We start from the raw sequence: 23137 nt of genomic DNA, 5'->3' as shown, positions 1-23137 counted from the left end.
CACTCACTCCCTGTCCCCCTCCCTCACACACGACACACACACTCACTCACTCCCTGTCCCCCTCCCTCACACACGCGCACACGCGCACACACACTCACTCACTCCCCCTCCCTCTCACACGCGCACACGCTCTCCCCCTCCCTCGCCCGCGCGCACACGCAATGACTCTCTCTCCCAACCCTCACTCACACGCACGCCCTCTCCCAAAAGAATAAAGAAATGAAGAAGAAGTGTCCAGCTTTACAGTCCTCCGCCATGGGCCTGGTGACCAAGTATGAGTTCCTTTGCCATGATGCTGCCCCCTGGAATGAAAGTCACCATTACCACTATGAGTCCTTGCCGGACCTCGCCAGTGCTGACACCGTTGGTGCCAACGGGTGACGCGCCAGCCCAAACTCGACCCCACCGCCGTCGTGAGTCTGCTCCGGGCCTACCTCGCCAATGCGGCACGGCCTGGCCTGGCCTGGTCCTGGGCCCGGGCCCGAACCCGTCTCCGCTGGTGCCTCCTTGAATCGGCGGGTGGGCACGGGGAACTGGAACTCACTTCTGCCACAGCAGCCATGTGTTGGCACCAAGGCCACCTCGTCCGCCTGCTTTCCACCGCCGAGCTCTGGGTCCGAGGTATTTGGGAAGGATAAGTGGATGAAGGAAAGGAGGACAAGCAGCAGTATTTACTGGGGAGGGCATCGCAGTGCGCGAGAAAGAGAATATCAGAGAGGATCCAAGGATACATTGAACTAAAGGTAAGGAACGAAAAAGGATACCATTACACTGCCAGAGATGCCAATGTTATAGGGTAGTTATGATAGGAGACTTAAATTACCCAAATATATACTGGGATACCTGTAACGGAGGGGGCAGCATGAAGGATGTGGTCCTGGATCACAGGATGAGGAGTTTCCTCTGGCGGTCTGTACCTGGAGAAACGACAAAGAAATTGCAACGTGGACATGGTTTGTGGAAATGAGGTGAGCCAAGTCAGTCAAGTGTCACTTAGGGAGCGTTTCGGAGACAGAGGTCCAACAGCAGTAAACAAACAGGCTACGGGGATTCCCGTGAATCCAGGAAAGAGGGTGGGGGCAGTATGATTAGCCATACAAAGCATGCACGCAAACCCCATGACTTGAGGAAGCTGCTCGAGAGGCTGCGAGCATGCATGGGACGAGGGGGTGCTAAGAGAGGATTGCATATTCCTCCCTTGCTGTTCTATGGCATTGCCCCCAGCTCAGCTGGACAGATGGAGGGACTGCCGGTCAGCACAGGCAGAGAGGGAGGCTGGAAACAGCCCTTGTTATTTACATTAATGTTAATATTAAACAACAAGGGCTCCAGGGCCGATTCCTGTGGGACACTGCTGGTCATAGGCTTTCAATCACAAAAACAACCCTCCCCATCACCCTTTGCCTCCTACATTGTAAGCCAATTTTGTCAGGCAGTTCTATCTCCACCTTACCATCTGCCTTTTCTGCAACAATGCAACACTCAAACAGTTATTCGCTATAAGGCTAGGACCGCCTGCCCTGAGCCATCTTTAAAAGCTGTCAGCCTGTAGCAGCTTTGCACAGTTGCTGATATTTGACTCGGACATAGCAGATAGGGGGAAGTTGGCGGGCAGGGACCTGGAGATGTTGCTGGCACAGGGATTCCTCTTCCCTCAGAGCCAACAATGGGGGCCATGACACCAGAGCACGCCAGTCTGGCCCGAGGGTACCACCTGGGGCGGTGCAGCCTCAGCCATCTGGGCAAATGTCCAAGAGGTTGGCATGAAGTTCAACGACCTTCTCTGGTGTAAATGCCCCACACTCACCCTTTCCCTGCTGCTGCATCTCACCTTCCACCAACGCTGATGCTCCATCATCTCGTTATTACTCACAAGATCTTCCCCACTGAGTCCCACCCATCCTAACCACCAACAACGTTAACCCTGTGTGCCATCTGAGATGCCCGTCCACTCACTCAGTACACTCCCTCCGCCACCTGCATGGAAACTAACAGCTGTGTCTTCGATGCCCCTTAATACCCGTTTCTCTCTCTTTCCCGGAGAAAAAGAGACTATGACAGGGCAGAAAAAGTCAATGTGAGTGGTTGGCTGACTGACGTTTGTCCCCTGACCTCTTACATGGAGTACATTCTGACACTGACAGCCCGAACTGCTGACTGACTGTGTTCAGGCCTCTGGACTGGCATTGGAAGGTGCCCATGTTTCACCACTGAGTGAAAGCTGCCTCCCTTGACTTGGCTGAGAACGCTGACCCCCATGACAAGCTCCCTGCACGCCAAGATGACCGAGGGTGTGAATTGTGAAAGGCAAGGCCAGGCAATGAAGGGCAGAGATGCTCTGAGTGTCCTGTTGGGCTCAGTGTAAGCGATAGAAAGGGAAGAGGGCAGAAATATGGCCTGGTCTAACAAACGTTCTCCGTTAAATCTTCTGCTGCTGTGTAGATCGCTCACCTGCCCACCCACACCCCCACTCACCATCCCACCCACCTGCCCACTCACCAGCCCACCAGCCCACCCACCCACCCACCTGCCTACCCACCCACCTGCCCACCCTCCCACCCATCCACCTGCCCACCCACCCACCAGCCTTCATAGAGCTTCCCAGTGGCTGTGTGTCTGAAACTTTTGCTTCGGATCTTACTAAATGCGCAAAGCCAATTCTCGACATGGAAATCAGAGCGGATATCTTGACATCTCGGCTCGCTCGGCTTGTTTGTTAAGATAAGAGGCTGAATATTAATGAGGTGAGTTGCAGTGTTAATAAGGCAGTTAACAAACTAAAATCCTCCTTAAATGACAACTTACCATTGCCTCTCAAAAAAAGACTTGACTTGATGCTCAGCAAATGTACAGAAGATGGAAGTGGATGCTCCCAATGGCGAGATGGGCCTCACTGGAATTCTCATCTGATTCTGTCACATATTACTCAGACCCTCGTAAGATACAGTCCATTGACTCTTCCAGGCTGAGGTTTATAAAGACATTTCCTTTCCCATTCATTCAACAGAATTGTTGTCATTGAGTCAAGTCTTCTACATCCAGAGCTGTCTGTTTGCAATGATGTTTGCACATCTCCCATCTTATTGAAATAAATATACCAATATATGAAAATGCTGACTTTTAAATGTAAGATTGCTGTGGACAGATCAGACCTTTAAAAACAAACAAGAAGTTTCAATAAATGACAGTCACATCTCTTTTGTGTCATTCAATTCACATTCTTCCAGACAGATGTTATGTGTGTTAGATATTCAGAGACTAATATTAAATACAATTCTCCACTATTTAAAACTGTAAATCAATCTTACAAAACAGTTCCTTTTAATTGTTACACTCAGGTGGAGATAGACAGACAGACACACACACACAGACACACAGAGTCTCTCTTTTCCCACTCCTTTTTTGATTGCAACAGTTTTTTTTCAGAAAGGATATGTTTGCCAATTCAGTAAATGTTAAACTGTTTACCTATTGTGACCAAAAAGGCACACCATGACAGGATTCATTTTAAGGTTTGTAAAGAAAATCGTATTTATTGTACTTAACCCAGTCTAATAAAAATGAACTATAAATAGTTGGGCTTTCATGCATACACACAATCATACTAAAAGCACTTTGAGCGAGCATAATATGATCAAATTTTATATTCAGTTTGAGATAGGGAGTGTTTTTAAAAAGATTTTTAAAAGATTTATATCAGGACAATTGGGAAGGCATTAAAAAAAAGAGTTAATGTGAATTTTGGTCCTGAGGCTGGAGAATTAATAATGAAAAATAAGAAAATGACAGATGAATTTAACAGGTATTTCGTACCAGTCTTCTCTTTAGAGGATACAAGTGATATCCCAGAGTAGCAATAAATCATGGAGATTTTGATAGGTTAGGTAAGTTGGCAAATGGAGTAGAATGTGGGAAACTGCAAAGCTGTTCATTTTAGAAGGGAGAACAAAAGTGCAGAATATTATTTAAATGGAGAATAAGTATGGAAAGCTGCAACACAAAGGGACTTGGCAATACTTGTGCATAAAACACAGAAAGCTAGCACACAGGGACAGCAGGTATTTAGGAAGGCCAATGGAATGTTGGGCCTTATTTCAGGAGGTTTGGAGCGTAAGAGTAAAGTAGTCTTATTGCAACTGTACAAGGAGCTGGTGAGACCATATCTGGAGTAATTGAGCAGTTTTGGTCCCATTATTTAAGGAAAGATATCACTTTATTGGAGACAGATCAGAGAAGGTTCACTAGGATGATCCTTAGTGCAGAGGGATCATCTAATGAGCAAAGATTAAATAGGTTGGGACTCTACTCACTGGAGTTTAGAAGAATGAGAGGTGATCTCACTGAAACGTATTGGATTCTTAATGGGATCGGCAGGGCAAATACTGAGAGGCTGTTTCCCCTCATGGGAGAGTCTAGGACCAGAGGGCACAGTCTCAGAATAAAGAGGCACCAATTTAAGACTGAGGTGAGGAGGTATTTTCCTTTCTCAGAGGTCTTTGGAACTCCTTGTCACAGAGAGCTGTGGAGGTAGAGTCCTTGTGTATATTTAAGGCTAAGGCAGATTCTTGATCAGTAGGCGAATCGAGGGTTATGGAGAAAAGGCAGGAGAGTGGATGCAAGGAATTTCAGATCAGCCACGATCTTGTGAAAAGACAGAGCAGGCTCAAGGGGCCGAACAGCCTATACCTGTTCTTATTTCTTATGGTCTTATAGGAAACAGGATGGAGAAGTTGTTGAGGGTAGGGACAAGTTCAGTTAAGCGGATAAGGGTGTTGGTGGAGTGGGAGCTGGTTGGGCCTGTGGGAGAGGAAGAAGCGGAGGGCTTTTAGGCCATCCACATGGGAGATACAAGTGTATTCCCCACTCGGATGGCCTAAAGGCCCTCCGCTTCTTCCTCTTCCCGCAGACCCGACCAGACCCCTCCACCAACACCCTCATCTGATATCTGAACTCGTCCTTACCCTTAACAACTTCTCCATTCCGTTTCCTATAAGACAATAAGAAACAGGAACCGGTATAGGCTGTTTGGCCCCTCGAGCCTGCTCTGCCTTTCCACAAGATTGTGGTTGATCTGAAATTCCTCGCATCCACTTCTTAGAAACTAAGCGGGTGGCCATGGGTACCCGCATCGGCCCAAGCTATGCCTACCTCTTTGTAGGATACGTGGAACAATCCCTCTTCCAAAGCTACACTGGCCTTATCCCCCACCTCTTCCTCTGTTATATCAATGACTGTATCAGCGCTGCCTCGTGCTCCCACGAGGAGCTTGAACAGTTCATCAACTTCACTAATACCTTTCACCCCAACCTCAAATTCACCTGGACCATCTCTGATATCTCCCTCTCCCTCCTGGACCTCTCTGTCTCCATCTCTGGTGACCACCTCAAAACTGACATCTATTTCAAGCCCACTGACTCCCACAGCTACCTTGACTACACCTCCTCTCACCCACCTTCCTGCAAGAATGTGCTCCCCTACTCCCAATTCCTCCGCCTCCGCTACATCTGCTCCCAAGATGGGGCGTTCCAGATGTCCTCTTATTTCAAGGACCGCAACTTCCTTTCTCTGGTGATCAAAAACGCCCTCAACTGCATCTCTTGCATTTCCCACACTTCTGCCCTCACATCCCCTCCCCCCAATAAAAATAAAGACAGAATCCCCCTGGTCCTCACATACCAACTCACCAAACTCCGCATCCAGCGTATCATTCTCCGCCACTTCCGCCACCTACAATCTGACCCCAGCATCAAAGAGATATTTCCCTCTCCACCCCTATCTGCCTTCTGGAGGGTCTGCTCACTCCATGACTCCCTTGTTCGCTCCACACTCCCCTCCAGCCCCACCACACCCGGTAGCTTTCCCTGCAACCGCAGGAGGTGCTACACCTGCCCCTACACCTCTCCCACTCACCTCCATTCAAGGCACCAAACAAATCTTCCATATCAGACAGGGGTACGCCTGCACATCTGTCAATGTAGTCTATTGCATCTGCTGGTCCCGATGTGGCCTCCTCTACATCGGTGAGACCAAGTGGAGGCTTGGAGACCGCTTTGTAGAGCACCTGCGCTCCGTTCGCGACAAACGACAACACCTTCCAGCCGCGAACCATTTCAACTCCCACTCCCACTCCCTGGGTGACATCTCTATTCTGGGCCTCCTCCAGTGTCACAATGACGCCGCCCAGAAACTGGAGGAGCAGCACCTCATATTCCGCCTTGGGAGCCTACAACCCCATGGCCTAAACGTGGATTTTACCAGGTTCAAAATCTCCCCACCCCCGACCTCATCCCATGTCCAACCCTCCCTCTCATCCCCGCCTCCTTGACCTGACACAATCTGTCCATCTTCTCTCCCACCTATCCACCCCTCCCACCTCACTGACCAATCCCCACCTCTCCCTACCTGCACTCACCTATCATCATCCCACCTATCTTCCCAGCCCACCCCTCCTCTCTCTGTTTATTTCTGAGCTCTCTTCCCCCTTCCCCATTTCTGAAGAAGGGTCCAGATTCGAAACGTCAACTTTTCCTGCTCCCCTGATGCTGCCTGGCCTGCTGTGTTCATCCAGCTCCACACTGTGTTATCTCTGATTCCAGCATCTGCAGTTCTTGCTGTCTTTTGTGGATGAATGGCTTACTCCCACTCTGTTTCTATAAATGTTTGTAAGCCCTTCTGGATCTGGAACCAAGATAATACAGTGACAAATGATTTGTGGCTGTTCTTAGAAACTGCAGCGTTGGTTCTTACAAGCACTGCCTGTAGCAGCTGAATGATGGATCAGCAGGCAGGACTGTACCTTGAAGCTTGGGTGGAGAGAGGCAGTGATGGTCTCTCACTTTGGGTCCTGCATGTGTGGTGTCCATTATGCTTCTGTCTTTTGTAGGCCTGACAAAAGCTGTTTCTCAAACACAAGAGCGGTTTAACTGGCTTGTCTCATGATTCTCGATCTTCAATGGCCAGTGATTTTTTTTTTAAAATCTCTGGTTAATGGATTCCAGGTTTATGTCTTTAAATTTGAGATTATGTTGAGGAGGATTCTTCTCTCAGCTAGAATGCACCATTTAAAGTCATTATATCGAGTGGCTTGTTCCTCACCGAGGTGTCGTCTGGATATTTTACGTCAGGAGATATAGCTCTCAGGTTATTATCTTTGATGGTTTCCCCACAGACAGTTTGGATCTATTTTAATGGCCTTGGAATCTGTAAAGAGTGTAAATGATTAGCCATTTTATAAGAGATAGTAGGAACTGCAGATGCTGGAGAATCCGAGACAACAAGGTGCAGGGCTGGATGAACACAGCAGGCCAAGCAGCATCATAGGAGCAGAGAGGCTGACGTTTCGGGCCTAGACCCTTACATTCCTGGAACATCGTTTCAGTCGATCATTAAACACAAATTCATTTTATGATATAAAGCATGACTTACAACATGCAAAGCCCTTGCTTCACCATGGATCTAGTTTGTTCAATTAGTGGTTACCACATATCATATTGTGGTAGGATTATGTACACAACAACAAAACTGGCCACAAAGATTGTACATGGTTTAGCCAAACACAATGTTATCACATTTTTGAATTAATTCACCGGATGTGGGCATTGCTGGCTAGGCCAGCATTTGTCATCTATCCCTAAATACCCAGAGGGCAGTAAAGAGTCACTCACATAAAATCCCTACAGTGCAGATAGAAGCCATTCAGCCCATCAAGTCTGCACTGACCCATTGAAGAGCATCCCATCTAGACTATCCCATAACCCACATTTAACTATGACTAATCCAACCAACCTGCACATTCTTGGTCACTACAGGGCAATTTAGCATGACCAATCCACATATCCTGCAAATCTTTGGACTGTGGGAGGAAACCGGAGAACTCAGAGGAAACCCACGCAGACACAGGGCACATGTACAAACTTCAGAGGGTTCCCCAAGGGCAGAATTGAACTCATGGTTCTAGCACTGAGGCAGCAATGCTAACCACTGTGCCATCGTGTGGCATTGCTATGGTCTGGAGCCATATGCAGGCCAGGCCAGGTAAGGATGGCAGATTTCCTTCCCTAAAGAACATTAGTGAACCAGCTTGATTTTTCCAACAACCAACAACAGTTTCATGGTTATGATTAGCCTCAATTCCAAATTTCTTCTTTATTGAATTCAAATTCCACCATCTGCCTTGGTGGGACTCACATGAAGGTCCCCAGAACATTACCTGGGTCTCTGGATTAATAATCTAGCAATAATACCACCAGGCCATTGCCTCCCCATCACCAAATATAGTCATTAATAGGTATCAATAGGCTTCTGGGAATATTAAGGAGGAATTAATCTCTGGAAATATTATTTCCTTCTTGTAATGCTATCACAAGAAGCAATCTAAATGCAAGGGAGTTCAGTTAAAGGATTTTGACCCCAACAACAAAAATTTCATTCTTTTTGTAGCATGTAAAAGACGTTCGAACATAGTATTCTGAAGTAGAAATCGTTCCTTTAAACCAAATGAGTTCTTCTGACAAGGGTTAGGGACATGACATGGTGCCTTATGAACTAAACACGATTTATAAATCGATGCTCCTGTTAATTTGTATATGCTTCAAGCTACAGATATGTAACAGATTTAAATCATCTGATTTAAGCATTATCTAACAATAACTGAAAGCATGTTGCAAACTTCCACAATCACAACACCTGAGCAGACTAAACCAACGAGGACGAAATATGAACACAATGTAGGCAAATTGTGTTGGGTCAGAAAACATGTGGTCTTGAAAGCTCTGCTCTGAATTTTCTCAAAACAACAAGATAAAGACTGAGAAAGGGAAATAATCTTGACTCATCCATCAAGGCAAATATTACCACTCCTGCTCTATTAAGTCTGTTTATCTGGGTCAAAATTTCTTTCAACTGCCAACCTACAGTAAAACGAACAATTTAAACTTAGCTGGTGTGCAGACTTTCAAAAGTTTTATTGATCCGAATACTTGGGTATTGTGGCAATGCAATATTCAAAGTACATTACTACTTAACATCATTTAGTTGGTTTATTAAACAGATTAAACACACATTGCAGAATGTAGAAACAAACACTCTTCAGCAGACAAAAGTTAAAAGTATTTTATTCTGAGGAGAGTGAAGATCATTGTGTTTGGGTCTCTCTACATCATCAGTGAAGATAATACCAAAAGGCTTGATGGTTGGCTGTTAAGTGGTCCCTTTTCATTACTCCATTTCCCTAAAAGTAAGTGACTGCACTTCAACATACTTATTTGGTTGCAGAATGCATTGGGACAACCTGAGATCAAGAAAGGCATTGTCTAAATGTGAGTTCTTGCTTTTCATTTTTAATTCGACTCATCCCTCATCTCAGACCTGTTGATCTACACAAGGTTCTTCACCATCTAATCATCAACGTACTCCTTATCCTGCTTTTCAAATCCCTCTGTGACCTCACCTTCCTGTAACTCTGCAATGTGTAACAGTAGTGTATATTATCTTCAAGATGCACTGCAGAAATTCACCAAAGATCCTCAGATATCACCTTCCAAATGCACAACTGCTTCCATCTAGAAGGACAAGGGCAGCAGATACATGGGAACACCACTGCCTGCAAGTTCCCCCGCAAGCCACTCACCATCCTGACTTGGAAATATATCGCTGTTCTTTCACTGTCGCTGGGTCGAAGTCCTGGAATTCCTTCCCCAAGGGCATTTTGAGTCTGCCTACAGCACATGGACTGCAGCAGTTCTAGAAGGCAGCTCACCACCACCTTCCCAAGGACAAGTAAGGATGGGCAATAAATGCTGGTCAGCCAGCGATTCCCATTGCCACAAATGAATTGAAAAAAATTCTTCTAAATCTATATCTTTCTACCTCCTCCTTCAAACCTTATCTCTGGACCTATCACTTAAATATTTAATTCCTCATTTATAAATATTCACAGACTCCACTTCTTTTCCCCACATTGCCACCTGCAAACTCCTCCTTTGCTCAATTTTTATTTTCCTATCCTGTTCATTTGCGAAGTACTTGAGATGATTTATTACATTAAACATGCTATATATTTCTACTGTGTGAATGCAGAAGACCATCATGTTACTGATAACAGTCTAATGATCAATCACTTGCCAGAGATTGACGAACTTCTGGGTTAGTTTATTTAAAGCAGTAAAACACATTATGGGTTATGAAGCAGATATTGCAGCCAACTAACTGATTCCTTTGCGAGCAGCTTACAGCCCCAGAGCGAACCAACTCCCAGACAGAGTCACAAAATTGTATGCACATAGTGCTTGGTGTCCTTAAAAGTGAGCTCTTTAAAGGCAAGGTACAGAAAAAAAGAAAGACCACTGTAAAATAGCAGAATCAATGTATTAGGAAGTCAGAAAATATTATCACACAGAATAATGTCCAATTGGTAGAGGACTTTCAAAAAAAGACATTAATAGCCAGTTTTGATGAATGTGCAAATAGAATCAATGATAGCTCAGAATAGTTTGTTGTTAAGGAGAGCAGTGCTCAACAATATGACTGGTATGCATCCTTGTTCTCATGGTTGCAAACCTTACTCAGCAAAGTCCCATTTTATTTGGTAATGAGTTGTTGTCTTAGTGAGGCACAGAGTAGCACAAACACAAATGTAGGTCAGAACTGGGAAAATACCTCACTAAAAAGCTGCCACCTTCAAAGCTCAGAGTTAAATTGTTCAAATTGTTTTTCTCTTAGTCACCCAGCTAAACCTCAGCTGTACGCAACTCTTTGATCATGTCCCCATTACCTTGTTTGATTTGCATAAAGTTTTTGAAATCAGATTGTAGGTGATTTTTATTTGTATTTGAGGGTGATTTCCGTTTTCAGCAAAGATAGACACTTCAAAAGAATTGCTTTGGATCTTAAATAATGTGACAGTACTGAGGTGAATGCTCCTTTCTACTTCCTACTGCAATGATATCTTAATAGATTGCCAATAGGATAATGTCAGAATTTGTGTCGTACACAAATTTGTGATACACACTTGTAATGTGGATGTAGAGTGAAACAGAAAAGCAGAGAAATTTATTTTAATCATTTTTCTCACCTTCACTGATCCACTTGTCTTACTCTTCACTTCATCCTCAGTAACTTATAACCTTTGTTCATCTCCTTTCTTTTGTTCCATCACTGATAGCTCCCCCAATGCCCATCCCATAAACCAGCCCTTGCACAAACCACATCCTCTCACCACTGCAGGACTACTGGAGCTCCTGATATAACACAAAATAAGATTTTTTTTAAGTAAAATCTGAACTGTCATGGCTACAGGGCTTCAATAAGGGAGCGTGTGTGAGAGCTTTTACCATTATCTTGAAAATATATATATATATCATTTCTTTGTTGTTGCAGGGTCAGATTCTGCAATTTCATAGCAGGCATCAGCAGAACAAGAATCACGGCCATGTATGGTGTGCGTTTACATGGTGCTTTTGAAGATGGTGCAACATTCAAAATTGCTTTGGAACCAAGGACTTTTGCTGTGTTGTAACGCAGGAGATGCAGCAGTCAGTCAATTTGTACCCAGCAAGCTCCAACAAGTATCAAAGTGAACATTCTGTCTTGGTGGTGGAGAACAAATATGGGAGAACTCTAGGCTTTGCTTCAAAACTGTGAACCCATACGTGGGATCAGATATCCTAATTGATACTGGAACAGTTTCAACTGAGAGTAATCCCTCTTAACGTTACTCACTCACTTACCAGTCGGCTGTTTTTATTAGGCCACAATCGAGTCTGGCCAGTTCCAAACGCGATAACTAGGGAGGAATTCACCCAATCCAGGGGTATGCTTGGCCAAGAAATGCCCCTTTTGTAACTGCAGGTGGGTGAGCTGGGTTGGGTGCCAGGTAAGTGAATGAGCACTTAGGGTAGGTGGCAGCAGGGATAGCCAGCAGGTAAGGGAGAGCTGGTAACAGTGAGACAGGGCATGCAGGGGGCCTATCAAAAATTGCCAGCAATTCCGAGGTTGGCAGTTCTCACCCTTGAAAATGCCATTGTGAAGAGAGGGCACCCAACATTCTAAGGATCATGGTATTAAGTAACTGCATTTTGTGGGGTTTCTTTGCAGTCAGGAACTTGAGAGAGGTCAGGAGAGTTGGAAGCCAAGGGAGTAGGGAGTGTTGGTTCTCAGCAGCTACCCATATGTCCTCTGTGCAGTCCCCAAATCCTGCAGATATCAGTGGGGATTGAGAGACCCCCCACCCCCCCACCCCACCCCATCAACACCACAACTGACACAGCCCACATTTACCCACCCTTACACTACACAACACATGGGCCAATGCTTCTTCATCATGTCTGGAACTGACATCATTGCAGCCCAGGCAGAAATAGGCTTTAAGTGGTCTTTAAGATGTTCCACGTGATTTGTGTAATGACTGCCACAGAAGGTATTCCAGCAGAAGTAGAAGTCACAAAGACTATGATAAGCTATCCAGGACAACAAAGGCAAAACTTGCAATTCCTTAATTTTTTTTAATAAAAAATATTAAGGAATGCTCTAGAATATGCAAACACCTGTTGCCCGATATAGATGACAAAGAAAATTATCATCCATAAACAAAACAGTGTCTAACTGTAGTCAATTCCACTTTCAGTCCTAGTTCATGCATTGCACGCATTGTTTTTAATTCATGAAGGTCTCTTGATGGTATGCATGCACATTGTTGGCAATTCCAGATTCCTTTTCATTCCTAGGGTGGTGCTCCTTTTGCAGGGAGCATTGTTCCCATTAGCGGGTACTACTTCTGTTATATGACCTGTTACTGATCCATTATCATTTCTGAAGAATGGTGGATTTTTGGATTGGATGGATATTCTGCACTTGCGCAGGTAGTGAGGGCATATCTTCCTCTTCAGCTGCCTACAGTGAAGGCATAACTTCTCTCGTCGTACATAGGTGTCAGCGGGTTGCAACAACCTGGTCATTCATGGCCGTCATATATAATTGAGGTGACAATGGTTCACAGGTCCCTGGTTGCGATATATGAGCTGATTTTTGTTGAGAGTGTAGAATATTTGCATTCTTAGCTCTAGCAATGAGTTGGCAGTTTTATGTAGTAACATTTTATTTTCAATTGTTTCACCTTCATTTAGCCCCTCTCACCTGTTAACTACTTTTAGCTTTGGTGAAATTTCATTATGAGAAGTATAGTTTGGCTGGTGACTTTTTATTAGTCTTTGGACTTGACTATTTTCCATGCCTTCATTAGATCTAGCTCTTCACCCAAGAATTGTCTTGTATAACTCTGTCCTGGATTTACTTGATTTCCTTATGATTACATTGGCAATTTCCTCGCTGTCTCAACCTATGAATTTTTACTTGCATTGTGTGCAGATGTCCCACGACCTTATGAATCAAGTGAATTTTTCTCTCATGAATTGAGGGTCATTGTTGATGCCGTTATTGAAACTAGTTGTTTGATTCTGAGTAAAGCTGTTTTGTGTTCTATGTTGAAGTGGCACTGCACATCTTGACAGTGAATGTTTGAGCAGATTCATGATCAGATGACAAATCAGATGTGAATTTTGCTCAATAATTTGCACATTCAATAAATCATTGCAAACTTTAACATCTGTTACAGCTCTTGTACTTTCAGGATCAAGTTGAAGTTCTTTTGCTACCAGTATGTGACCCATGCGCTTGGACTTCAGCCATCTTCAATTGCATCCTTTTCTTGTTCAAATTTAGGTTCATCCTGATGAGCTCTCTCTGACAGTTACATCTCCTGGCGTTGAAGAACGAATGTCACGGTGGCTCAGTGGTTAGCACTGCTGCCTCATAGTACCAGGGATCTGGGTTTGATTCCAAGGAGACTGAGGTATGACCTTATAGAGGTCTATAAAATCATGAAAGGCATAGATGAGGTAGATAGCCAACTGCTTTTCCCCAGGGTAGGGGAGTCTAAAACTAGAGGGCATATGTTTAAGATGAGAGGGTAGAGATACAAAAGGGGTCAGAGGGGCAATTTTTTTCACACAGAGGCTGGTGAGTGTCTGGAAAAGGCCACCAGAGGTATTGGTGGAAGCAAGTAGAATTTCATCATTTAAGAAACATTTTGACAGGTACATGGATGGGATATGTATGGCAGATATGGACCAAACACAAGCAAATGGGACTAGTTTAGTTGTGAAAACTGGGCTGCATGGACGAGTTAGGCTGAAGGACCTGTTTCCATGCTGTAAAGCTGGCTGTCTGTGTGGAGTTTGCATGTTCTCCCAGTGTCTGTGTGGGTTTCTTCCAGGTACTCCAGTTTCCTTCTACAGTCCAAAGATGTGCAGGTTAGTTGGATTGGCCATGCTAAATTGCCCATAGTGCCCAGGGATGTGCGAGCTAGGTGGATTGGCCACAGGGAATGCAGGGTTACAGGGATAGGGTGGGATGCTATTCAGAGGATTGGAACAGACTTCATGGGTTGAATGGCCTCTATCTGCACTTTGGCATTCTGTGATTCTAGGACATTAGCTGATTGTGTCAATTTAAATAATGTCCAGGATTACAAGGGATAGATAGGATACTGGCATTAAGTCAATTGCACAGAATGCTGAATGGCCTCATTCCACCCCATAATAGTTCTGAGTCGTGAAGTCATGCTGACTCTGCTTGATTAATCTTGAATTTCTACATGCTTTGTTTGTACAACTTTTGCAATGAACCCTAACAGTTTCCTAATGACTAATGCTAAGCTAACTGGCCTACACAGTTTCCTGCTTTTTCATCACCTTCCCTTTTTAGAATGAATATATTATATTGGCAGTTTTCCAATGCTCTGGGACTTTTCTGGAATCAAAGGATTCTTAGAAGATTACTACCAGTGTATAAAGGATCTTTCTACTTCCTTTGGCATTTGAGGATGCAAACCAGCAAAACCAGAGGATTTATTGGTCTTTGGCCCCATTAATTTTCTCAGTACTTTTCCTCCAGTGATTGTTAGTGTATTTATGTCCTCCCACATTTTGCCCCCTGATTTATTATTTTGGAAAACTATTAACATTATTTACCATGAAAACTGACAAAATATTTACTCAACTCCCTTGTCATTTCATGGTGAAATAACCCCACGAAGGCCCGTATCTTGTCCCCAAGTGCATAGTATATGATGCTGACACAGTTAGGTCAGAGCTGGGTCCTAAAGTGAACAGATAACCTGACACTCTTGTTTACATCTGTCAGCCAGGACTCCCTGATTGGACCAGGTTAACAGCCCCAATCAGGGAACTCATATTCTATGAGGTCCAGCTGGCTGACCTCATTCCAATCACTAAATCACCCCTCCTTCTAAGCTCTGGGACGTAGGCTTGTTCCTTTTCCTGTAGCTTCTCCTGGGGCTTTATTTACACACCATGTCCAGTTTCTCCAACTCTGCCTCAGATATTGGTGGTGTGTACCAGCCGACAGCTCACCTGGAGCATCTCAGAAGAAACTCACCCTCTCCAGGGGCTAATGGTGTCAAGGCTGCAACATCTGCCATGTTCTATCTCAGACGGGGAGGTGTCTTTGATGCTCGACGGAAGGGGAGAACCCATGGGTTCCGACAGCCTATCTGGATTTCCACTTTGTGAGGTTGCAGGCTTTATGTGTTTGTTCAGGACCGCCTCTCCCTACCCGAACTTTGTACCTCACAGGACCTGACATCTTGTTGACCATGTCTCTTATCCATGCAGGTTCACTTCTGCAATTCTGACACCAAACTTCCTCCCCTGAAGTAAACTGCCGTCTTCCATTAGAGGAATTGTGTCCAGTATTGGCATTCTTGATAACATTTCACCCTTCCCTTGCCCAGGGTTGGGAAGATCAGATTTAACCTGGTGTGGAGTCTTCTCCCCATTAGCAATTCTGCTGGAGCTATCCCTGTAGCTGCGTGTGGCGTGGTCCTGTCATCAAGCAGGAGCTGGGACAGTTTGGTATCATGTGAAGCTGTAAGTTGTTTCTTCAAGTCTGCCTTCAAAGTTTGGACCGCTCTTTCTGCCAGACCACTGGACGATGGATGGTATGGAGCTTTCCTTGCATGCCAAATGCCATTTGATTCAGGAAATGCTCAAATTCCCTGCTGGTAAATGATGGCTGGTTGTCTGTAGCCAACACCTCTGAGAGTCCATATATGGTAAAAGATGCTCGCAGCTTTTCAATCATCCCCATGTTTGATGAATGAACTCTATGCAAGTCCAACCACTTTGAAAGGACGTCCACAATGACTAAGAATGTTAAGCCCATGAAAGGGCTGGCAAAGTCAACATGTAACTGAGTTGTGGGGGAGCCGCTGACGGTAATTTTTGTCCTTGTTGGCATCCTGGGCATTGCCCCACCAATATGGTTATGTCAGCATCCAAACCTGGCCGCCACACATAATGTCTCGCCAACGTCTTCATTTTGGAAACCGCTGGATGAAGCTGGTAGAGTTCAGCCGGAACCTGGTGGCGATCTTTACTCAGGGCAATTACCTTTGCTCCCCATAACAAAATGCCATCCTCTGTAGTGATGTGGTATTGCTGGGTCCAGAAAGGTTTCAATTCTGTTTGTGATAAGCCTTTTGTTTTACCCATCGCCACCCGCTATTTCAGTTTTGCCAGGACCGGATCTTTTTGTGTCCACAGCCTGATACTGTCAGCGGTGCCCAGAAAGTTTAAAACTAGAATGGATTCTTCCAGCAGCATCACCACTGGGTGGTGTATCTACCAACAGGAGGCAGCTCAAAGCATCCCCATTTACCACTTGGACTCCTGGACGGTGTTCCAGCTTGTAATTGTACGCACTCTGATTAAGAGCCCACCGCTGAATTTGACCTGAAGCTATGGGCAGCATGGCCCTGTCCTCTTTAAATAGCCCTAGCAGGGGTTTATGGTCTGTTACTATTACAGATTCACCTCCATAAAGGTATTGGTGGAAGCCTCACACCAAAGATGATCGCCAAACTTTCCTTCTCTATCTGGACGTACCTTTGTTCGGCTTCAGCCAAAGTCTGGAAAGCGTATAATATCAGGCGTTCCTCTCCAATGGGCCACCAGTGCACCAACACTACCCCAAAATCATACTGTGAGGCCATTGCATGCCAGCACCACATTGCACTTGGGATCACAGTGTGCCAACACCTTAGACAGCAACAGCTGCTTCTTCACTTTCCTAAAGGCTACACCTTGGCTACGGGGCTGACCCATTTTCAATAGCAGGTGTAAGGCTGCCAAATAGGAGGCCAGGTTACCTATGGACTTTCTGTAATAATTCACCAACCCAAGCAAAGACCTAAGCTCTGGTACAGACATGGGAGTGGGCACGCCTTTGATTGTCCTCAGTTTATCTTCCAACGGGTATAACCCAGAATTGTCAACTCTATAGCCAAAGTAGGTCACTTGGGGCACCTGGGACACTCATTACTCCCACTTAAGGCATAAACCCATCTTGGAGAAACATTTAAGTACTTTGTCCAAGTTCTCTAAATGCTCTGTATTGGGCATCCCAGTTATCAGCACATCATCTGGATAACTGCAACCTGGGTAGACCTTGTAAAATGTTCTCCACCATCCACTGAAAAATTGCACAGCCTGATGACAGGCCAAAAGGCAGTCTCATATATTGGTACAAAGCCTTATGGGTATTCATTCTAGCATTATTCTGTGAATCCTCATCTAATCACAATTGCAGATACGCATGGCTAATGTCCAGCTTTGTGAAGGAGAGCACCCCCTGCACCCCGGCCAGTTTTATGTTCAAATCTTTGATGCGAGGGATTGGGTATTTATCCAGCTGCAGAAAGCAATCTACCATCTATTTGAAATCTCCACAAAGGTAAACCGGCCCATCGGGCTTCACAATCAGTGCAACTAGTGCTGCCCAATTCGCAACCTGTTCTGGTTTCTTCATTCTCCAGCCTCCTGACTTCTGCCCATGAGGTAAATGGGTGGGCCTTGCAGAATTCTGGAGTTGCTTCCTGCTCAACATGTAAGATGGCCTTGGCTCATTTGATAGTCATAGAATCCCTGCAGTGTGGAAACAGGCCCTTCGGCCCAACAAGTCCACACTGACCCTTGGACCATCCCACCCAGACCCATCCCCCTATAACCCACACACCCCTGAACACTACAGGCAATTTACCATGGCCAATCCACCTAACCTGCACATCTTTGGACTGTGGGAGGAAACCGGAGCACCCAGAGGAAACCCACGCAGACACGGGGAGAATGTGCAAACTCTGCACAGACAGTCACCCAAGGTGGAATCGAACCCGGGTCCCTGGTGCTGTGAGGCTGCAGTGCTAATCACTGAGCCACCATACCGCCTTCCCGAGTCCCTAGGCCTTCCCAAGAAAGTTCCAGATATTTGATTAGGACTTCATTCGGGCAGCCATTTTCTAATCAGTTGATTGATTCCCAACCAATTTCACCTTGTCAGACTTGGGCCTGAGCCTTTTACTACAATTAGTGGTAACAGAATCAGTTGCTTCTCATAAGTGACCAAACCAGAAGTTGTAACCTTAATCTGTCAAGGTTCCCTGCTACAAGTTCTCAGCCTGGCTGAGGTCTTAAGGGTTGGAATCCAGAGTGAATTTTGTTAAAGACTTATTCTGCAATCACTGATACAGCTATGCTGGTATCAACCTCCATTAGAACTGGGTAATTTTTAAATAGGCGTTTATCTTGATTGGTTCTGATTTGGATGCAGCTAAGCAATTTAATTGTTTGAAACCAGTGGTAGGCGTATTTTCCAGGGTATGCACTCTCTTGGATACCAGCCTGTGAGTTCTCTTATGCAATTCAGGCCTAGTGGGTCTCTTCTGCTGTCTTGAGCCCATATACTAGCGGCAACTATAGTGGCCTGCTGCCCCAGATCCTCAGGGAAATTTTAACCATTTAGCCAACTTTTGGCTTTGTTTTGGAGTTTTGCTGTGGACTGATGCAGAGTCCGCCTGTTCAGGATATGGCCTGAGTGAGGCTATGCAATTGCTTTCACTCAGGTGGTGGCCCCCAAGTTCAGTCGGCCTGGAGAGGGTGTCCACTTCCATCGGGATACACTGTAACTCATATGCTCCACTCACTGCATTTACTAATGACAACGCCAGAGTGTAATGCCTGTTTGAATTTCAGTAGCTTTTCCATGGTCACATCATTCATTCTACATACCAAATGGCCTCTCAACATCTCACTTAGGGTTAACCAAAATCACATCCCTGTGCCAGAGATAACGCAGTGTGGAGCTGGAGGAACACAGCAGGCCAGGCAGCATCAGAGGAGCTGGAAAGCTGACGTTTCAGGTCGGGAGCCTTTTGTCTTAACCTCGTCAAAACTCCTGATACAGATTTTCCTGGTTTTCAAGCTGTCAAGTAAAACTGATAGCATCTCAAAATTAGAGGAAGTTTGGGATTGTAATATTCCTTAACTAAACCCAACTCTTGAAAGGTTTTAGTATCTGATGTTTCAGGGAAAGTTAGGCTTGGGCTTCTAATAACCAAAAAAGCTGTGGGTCTGCAAGCTGTCAGGCATAATACTCATTGCTATTCATCTGCCCCAATGTCATTTGCCGGGAAAAAAAAATGCTTTCTTTCTACACACTGGGTCCAGTCTTCAGGAGCAGGATTGAATGAGTCAAGCTCTCCAAATAGCGGCATGGTGCCAGAAAAGCTTATCCCAACTAAAAGATGACAGTGGTGACTTCAGGGGCATGTTTCTCTCTCACCGTCACTGAAATAACTCCATGAAGACCAATATCTCATCACCAAGTCACCCTTTATTTACACATGGAATGTCCTTGACACTGATCCAACTTCCTCAGAGCCAGCTCTCAGACTGAGCAGAACCCCTGACACTCCTGTTTATATCTGTCAGCCAAGGCTCCCTAATGGGACCAGGTTAACAACCCCAATCAGGGAACTCATATTCTATGAGGTCCACCTGGTTGACCTCATTACAATCACCTGGCTTCCCAATTATTTCCCCAGCCTCATTCTCTAAGAGGCTTATGTTACTTTAGTTTCTCTCTTCCTGTTTGTATATTAATATAGACCCAGCTTATCTGTTTTTATATTACTTGCTAGTTTACCATCATACTTTATTTTCTCCCTCTTCAATATTGTTTGATCATCTTTTATTCCCTTATAACCTTTGCCACAATGTTTATTTTAATTTCTATTTGATACTATCCTTAATTTCCTTGGTTAACCACAATCGATTTATCCCTTTCCCAGAATTTCCATTCCTCAGTGGCATATCTCTTTGTGTTTGTTTTATTCATTTGTGCTGTGAGCCACAAACTATTTTCTTAAATGTCTGCCATTGTTCCTCAAGTGCTTTTGCTACTAAACTCCTCTCCCAGTTCAGTCCAGCCTGCTCTGCCCTCATTTATTTGCTGTTTTCAACCCAGTTTCTCACTCTCAAATAGAATGCTAAATTCTACCATGTCACCTGCAGTCAGAACCTTCCCTCCCTGGTCACAGACCAAGTTTGAATGATCTAATGTGAGGGGTGTAACCACCTCCCGGAGCAAAGTGATGTGGTATTGGACTCAAAAATTATATCTTCAAACCAGACCATTAATCGTCAAGAGTCATGGCAATCAGGAGATAACTACATGACTAAACTGTTTGTGAGAACTGCCCTGTTGTGTAGTCACATGGAGCCACCTGGATTTGTTTCTCAACCCGTTTGAACATTTTAAAAATGCTGCAGTCATTATGGAGTGGAGAGTCAGCACATCTTCTTAGATTCAGAATAGTATTGATAGCAGGGAGTTTTCACCACAGGCCTGGGGTTCACAAGACTAGTGTCATGAAATCTGGGACAGAGCTCCTAGTGCCACTGTCACCCACGTCCCCAGTGGATAGAAGGCAGTGTGAGACTCACTTGTGTGTCTATTGTGTAGTTTAAGCTAATAGATTCACTTATTAGTTTGCCTATGTCTTGAATATATATTAAGTAGATTAAGCAAATGGATTTGTTTCATATTAAAGTGCACGTGTCTTCTAGTAGTCATTTTGATCAGACCTTAAAGAACCTTTTAGGTACTTTGAGCCTAGCAATACAAGTGTCCAGTTAACTATTTCGCTCCCTGAAGTGGCACAGTGCTTGCAGCTCCGACTGCAGCTCCTCAACTCAAATCTAAAGTTGCTTGAGCTGCAAATACTTGTCACAGATGGATTCCCTCTGGATCACCTTGGTGCCCAGCTGTTCCCATTGGCTGCAGCAGCAACAGATCACCCCACTCCCATCTCCATTGTATTTAATTAATTAATCATTCTCGTATCTCTACTCTTTATGTTTGAAGAATCCCCCCCATGACTACAACCCATCATAACTGTATGTATGGTAGATGTCTCCCAGCAATTGTTTCTGGTGAGTATCCACATTGTCTTAATCTGATAAAGTATAAAATAGTTATCCATCAGCTCTTCAATTATGTTGTGTCATTGGAACATTGGTACCAGAGTAGGCCACTCGACCCTTCGAACCTGCTCCACCATTCGATTTGATCATGGCTGATCTTCAACTCAATGCCCCCACTTTTCCACATTTTATCCATATTCCCGCACCATGGTTAACCACGAGCTCAAAGGTCGTCCGTGACAATTCTGAGTCATCCTTTCAGCAGGAATGCCTGAAGGATTAAGCAGCAATAATGACTGCACATGGTTGGGCTTAGAGGGTGTATTGAGGTGATAAAGCAAGAGGCAGATCTATACCCTTAAAAGTATATGTAAGACGGAGATATATAGGTTCTTGATTATCAAGGGGATCAAGGATTATGGGGAGAAAGTGGGAGAATGGGGTTGAGAAACTTATCAGCCATGACTGAATGGCAGAGCAGACTCATTGGGCTGAATGGCCTAATTTCTGCTCCTACATCTTATGGTCCTATGTCAAGTGATTCTCCAATTTTAGTGCACTACACTGGAGGGCTGTCTTGGATCAAAGAGTGTATCCAAACGGTTCTTTTCAGTTTCGGGTAAATATAATTAAGAGAAGGCTCAACCACAGCAATTTGCTTAAATATGAATGTTTTTTAAGTAACAATAATGATGAGAGTGATAATAATAAATGATTACAGTGGTAATAATAAATGGAAGAGAAAACAAAAAATAACGAGTCTCACGCCCTTCTAGGAAAAACAACAAATCTCACACCCTGCTCCCCTTTGGGGGTCCCTCAACCAATGCCTGGTCTGGAGGCTGAGGTTGAAACTGGTAACATTCACAACTCTGAGCCGAAGTGAAGCGAAGTCCTGAGCTTTAGAACGAAAACTCTCTCTCTCCCTTATACAGTGTGTCAAACAGTCAGCACAAAGAAAGCAAGCATAGAAAACAAAACACAGCTCCATAAAAACAAGTTGCAGATGCTATTTTTGGCCCATAAAGGAAGGTCAACAAGACTCATCTAAGGTCATGCAGCTTGTCAAGTATCATCAACAATTTTAGCCATTCAGCCCATCCTATACAATCTATCTTCTCATGCAGCTGTCGAATATCTATTAACTTTTAGCCCTTCAGCCCATCATATACAAGAACCTGGGGACAGGGGTGTAGATCAGGGCACAGTAACCTAGGCCAGCACTTTATCACCAGCAATTAGAGATGGGAAACAATGGTGAACTGGCCAGCAACAGCTGCATCCTGCTGTAACATTATTTGCATGAACTTTCAACAAATTCATCAGGAAACATAAACTAATGTCATCCATACTTGCTTCAACAGAATCTGATCACATGGCAGTCTGAAACTGCAGTGACAATAGTCAGATGTAAGTGCTTAGCGACCAATGAACATTATCTGTATACACAGTCATATTCACAAATATATAGCACACCTTATTGTTTCACCAGTCCTGGTGTTTGATAAGTACATTTATATCTAACAGTGGAAGAATGCAGTACAACCCATGAAAGAATAAAATAGTTACGAGCTGCTGTCTCGTAAATGACTGACAAACTTGCTAGGCCAATTTAGAGGCCATTTAGGAGTAATGTCACATACGGTTCAGTTGAGAACTGCAGTTTTCCTTCCTTAATGGACAATAACAAACAATTTAGATTTTTTCCCAGTAGTTACATACAGTATATATACAGTCCCTTCCAAACCCATGACCACTTCCATCTAGAAGGACAAGGGCAGCAGATACATGGGAACACCACC

This window comes from Rhincodon typus, chromosome 10 (assembly GCF_021869965.1).
Source record: "Rhincodon typus isolate 14 chromosome 10, sRhiTyp1.1, whole genome shotgun sequence".
NCBI lineage: Eukaryota > Metazoa > Chordata > Chondrichthyes > Orectolobiformes > Rhincodontidae > Rhincodon > Rhincodon typus.
This window is presented reverse-complemented; position numbering follows the sequence as displayed.